Genomic DNA, 5,085 nt, shown 5'->3' on the forward strand with positions numbered 1-5,085 from the left:
TCCCCATCACCTGCCACTGGCCAGCTCAGGCCATGCCTTTCTCGCCCATACAGCAGGTTTTCGGCACTGGCCGCCCCCCAGGGACATCCAGCCGGCCCCCCTCAGGCAGCGACAAAGGCAATTAGCGTGCTGCCGAGCTCCCCCGGACGGCCGCCGAGACACTTACCTGAAATTAGCTGCGGCCAGCGCGTCGCAGAGGTGAACGCGGTTGCGATTATGAATGCACTTCTTGTTTGTCTTTTCAGTGCCGAAATCCTGTCAGCGAGGAGAAGCGATAATAACATGCTATTAAGTTCTTTCTGGATAATGTAATTCAGGAGTCAGGAGGCAGTTTGGTCATTTATGCCTTTGAAAAGCTCAGAATAATTTTCAGTGTCATTATCTTCCATTTTAAAGAGCCCGTTTCAAACATCAATAGCCCCTCTCCTCACCACCTCCCCCTTGCTTGTGTGGTTTTCGCCCACCTTTTGTTCCTGTTTGCTGTGAGTTTTCAGGGATTTGGGGTTTGTTTCCAGTCACTCATACACCCTGAAACACACAGCGCATCCAACCCTTTCCTGCTCCCTTTCTCTTTTTATAGCGGGTTTGGGAACTCATTGCTCTTTTATTCAGCATCTCCAAGTTGTGGTTGGTGAAGCAGCCGCTTGCGAGGCTGGGAAGCATCGCTTGGGCCTCGGCAGTGGCAGGAAGGTGGATGTGATGTGGATTTCGGTCTGCAGGGAAGGAGCAGAACCTCGGGGAATCGCAGCAGCGTGTGTCCCCTTGGGCCCAGCCGGCAGGCGAGGAGAGCTGCCTTGAAAGCCCATCAGCCCTGGGAAGGGGGGCTGTGTGGGGGCACTGCGCACGCTGGAGGTTTCGATTGCATTGTGATGCCCCGGGAGCGAGCTGTGATGACCTGGGAGTGAGTGGTGCCAGCAAGGCCGTGGGGCAGACATGATGCTGGGGAGCCTGTGCAGCCCGGCCACCATGGCACGACCAGCCACCCTGCTCCAGACCACCGCTCCCTCCATCTCTCCAGGCACAGTGGCAGTCGACGAGTTGTATGTAGAGCTCGATGCATCATTATGTTCTTTGCTCATGCTTTTGTTAAGTGTGTGCTTCAGTGTAAGCGGTTAATGGATATTTTTGCCCTGAAATAGCCCCCAGGATGGGGAGCAGAGAGGCTCCTCAGCAGATGCAACTTCAACACCAGCTTACACTGCAGGCATGAAAACAGACAGATGTCTCTGAGTGAATGCAGCAAAAATTATTATCCAGAACTGGGGCAGGAAAACAATCGGGCTCCTCTCCTGCATGCACAGAGCATTGCTGAAGAGGAGAATTTTATTCATTAAGTTAATTGGCAACGATCCCTGAAATGTCAGCCTTGGCCTTAAGTTCGTTTCCAGGCTTGGAGAGCATCCTGGTCCTTCTGTTTTTAAAAGAGGAAGGTATGAGGCTCCTTCCGTTTTTTTTATGTGCTGGCACTGCCAATGTTTCAGTGCGAATAGGAGGGATAATGCCCTTCCATTTGCTGCCTTCTTCCTTCAGATGGGGAAATGGGATCTCCCAAGCAGAGTACAGAAAATCCGCAGGGAGCGGGCATGAGTCGCATCCATCATTAAGCCTGGTTCGTATAGTTCAGCAGCTTCTGAAGGAACTGGCGGGCACTCATGTGCCAACAAAGTCAGCAGTGGAGTCAGGCTATGACCTGGCATGAGCTTATTTGCGGAGAGGGTGTGGGAAGACTTGCAGAGAGAGCAGGCTCATTGGCCTCGCTCTGCCTAGAGGATGCAGGAGCATCAGCGGCACAGTGTGGCTTCATTACAGAGCTGGCCCAGCATCGTTAGCATAGAGGATACAGTCTCCTTGGGACAGGTGTAAAGAGGGGTGAGGATGCTCTTTCCTTCGTGAGAGATGGAGAGGCCTTTTAAACGCTTTTGGCAGTCCTGGACATAAATGCACAGTTCAGTGCTGACCAACGATGCCAGGAAGGGAATCCACACGATAGCAGACGGGGTGCAACGGGTGCATCTGCTCCCAGACAGCCGTGCCCTCCAGCTGCACGGAGGCCATGGGAACAGAGACCTGCCGCTGATCCAGCTGTTGCCGGGCTGTGCCTCCACCGCCTGCTGAAGCCCCGCTCCGTGTCCGGCTCCAAGCGCCCCTCTGAGTGCAGAGGCGGATTAAATGTGTTTCCTGTGGCCTGGGGTATTTATGTGGTTTCTCCCAAGAAGCTTTTCTGGTGCATGGTATTTTAGCTCATGCTGCAATCTCTCCTGCAGTGGGGACGCTCAGAGAGTCCTCTCTTCTCTATCCACCTACCTATTTTCATTACATTTAAAGGACTTTCATTATCTCTGGGATCTCTATGCCTCTCTCTTAGTTGAAACTGGAGAAGGATTTGAATAAATGCCTGTCAGTAGGGAACTGGTAGAGGGTCAGACAGCCCAGTCTCTCCTCTCAGGGCAGCTTGATGGGATAAGCTGTCTGCCCTTAGAAAACTGACTAACAAGGGACACATAAAGGAAAGAAGGGAAAGAAAAGATAGTGAAAAGCAGACGAAACTGGACTTCTTAAATGGCTTGTTATATCAGCCAGATCTCCATTCACCCCGCCAGCAGCCCTGGTGATCTTAGCCCCACTCCCAGCAAGGAGCCTGCATCTCGCTTTTTGGCCTCTCTTCTTGCATAGTTTTCCCATTTGCAACTGTTTTTCTCAGCCTGATTTTTCCCCAGTTTCTGCTGCACTGACAGCCCATGCACTGTCACCTCGTGGCACAGCTGGCCGGTGCTACGGGCACGGCAAACGGGGCACAGGGAGGGAACGCCAACTGGCATGGGGCACACAGCTTCCCTTTGGTCTGTGCTTTGGCCACAGGGCAGATGTTGCCCCATCTCAGCCACATGAAGCTGGTAGGGCTGTGCCCAGCTGTCCAGAGCACACTGCATGGTGCATCCATGTGCCAAGACATTTCCCTCTTGCTTTACTTGCTTGGACCCTGCCTTTGAAACCCACTTTGCAGCAGTGATGTTTCTGACACTTTTGGTTTGCCTCTCCAAGACATCTTGGTGGGCTGATGGAGGCCTGGCTGTGGTTTGGGCCATATCGCAAAGATGCTGATGTTGCTTGTCAATGGACCTCATAGCAGAGGGATGTTCAGTGCATTTTAGATCACTCCAAAGATCAATCTTAAACAGACCTCAGCTCAGCCTGGGCATGTGGCGGGGCCAGACACAGTAGTCGGGCTGAAGGTGTTTTGGCAGGGTATATTGAGAGTCAGGTCTGTGGTGGCATAACTGGGCCAGGAGGTGCCATCCCACACTTCGTGAGAGGATGGCCCGGGCTCTGTGAGAAGGAGATGCTGTGCTAACCAGAGCAGGCTGCAGCCCGTCAGCCAGCTGGCAGGACCACCAGCTCTGGCAGGGAGGTCCGGCAGCGCTGCAAGAACAGGGCTCGCGGCACCCTGTGTGCTCACGGCGGGTGGGCTCAGCATGGGCACGATGTTCAGCCTCAGTTCACTTTCTCATTTGCTTCAGATAATAACACTGTGCAGGACCCATAAGTCATCTGAGAACCCTCCCCGGCTGTTGGTAAGGAGGGTTCCCCCTTCTGATTCAAAGGGAGGTCTCTGCAGTGTGAGAGCAGGGAAGATGTCTCCTGAAGGCAGGTTCATTCCTGGGCTCTTCTGGCCATCTCCTGAGATTTGAGGCTGTGGAGCTGCTCCTGTAAGCATGCACATGTGTGCTCACGTCAATGTGTGCCTGCACTGGCTGGAACGCTAAACTCCAGCCCCTGCTGGTTTTGCTCCCGGTGCGCTGCATTCTCCACGCTCCACTGGCCCTGCAGCCAGAGAGACCTTCCAGCGTGAGTGCCAAAGGACTGCATCAGACCCCCGGGTGGCAGCTGGCCATTTGGTTGATGGATTATCCACTCCAAACACAAGACAGTAATCTTCAGAGGAACAGACCCAGAGAAAGTGGCAGAGTTAATCGCTTTGAGCATGGACAGTGGTCAGAGAAGGAGATGGTGGACAACTCTAAGAGAGAGCAGTGTGGTTTGGAGGGGAAGAAAAACAAAAGGGAAGATAAAACCATAGAGCAAAAAGTCAAGGCCTCTCGCTTGGCTAGGGACAGAAGGGGACTGGGTGTTTTACAGCAGGACAGGACTCAGCCTCCACCAGCACGCTCATTTGGTCATTGATTTCTCATGTGTTCAAGGGAAAAGAGCTGCCCACAATCTCTCCGCAGTGGGAGAGCACAGCCTCTGCCCAGGAATAAATGCCACACGGTTACAAATGGCAGAAGTGGAGAGCAGAGAGTGCTGTTTCATCTCTTCCCCCATTGCCTCTATTGGGATGGCAAGGAGAAGTACTCAGGCAGGTATTTTATGCCTTACAGATTCAAACAACAGATTCTGTTGGAGACTATACTTAAAAGCAGGAGAATTTAACTTACAAAGGCAGCTCTGTGATACTACAGTATTGACAGAAAGATGTTTTTGAACTCCACACTACATTACTCCAGGGGAGCCATTCTGGGCTTCACACCGAACCAACCACACGTTGGGCAGAGGGGTTTGTTGCTTTTCGGTACATCTTCAGCTGGGTCGATGAGTATATTAGCCACTATCACCAAATCTTAATGGGTTATCTCTAGGCTCCTACCAGCCTACGCAGTATCTCTCTTTCCACAGAAATGCTTTAATATATATGGAATAAAAGTCTTACACGTGCTGGGTATTAATGCCTCTGTTAAAAAAATGTATAACTAGTGTTGAGAGACAGGACGTGTTTATATTGTTAAGGCATATGTCAATGAATGATCCCATTACACATAGTCTTTCAATTTATTTTTTTTATGCGTGACCATAGAAGGATGTGATGTGGCATGGGGGTTTTGCAAGTTTTGGGGTGGAGCCGGGACCCCTAAAGAGAAAGCCTTATAAGCACCACTGTTTGGTCTTTTATTAATGTCAGGTCAAGGAGAAATCCACACCGGTCCTGGGCTGAGGTTGCCAACAGAGCCCTTGCAGAATCTTCACCACCTCTGCTCCAGGGCCGCACGTATAGAGAAATTTGTAGAATATTTCCATGCACAAATCTCG

This window comes from Charadrius vociferus, unplaced genomic scaffold, assembly GCF_000708025.1.
Source record: "Charadrius vociferus isolate BGI_N301 unplaced genomic scaffold, ASM70802v2 scaffold14, whole genome shotgun sequence".
Lineage (NCBI taxonomy): Eukaryota > Metazoa > Chordata > Aves > Charadriiformes > Charadriidae > Charadrius > Charadrius vociferus.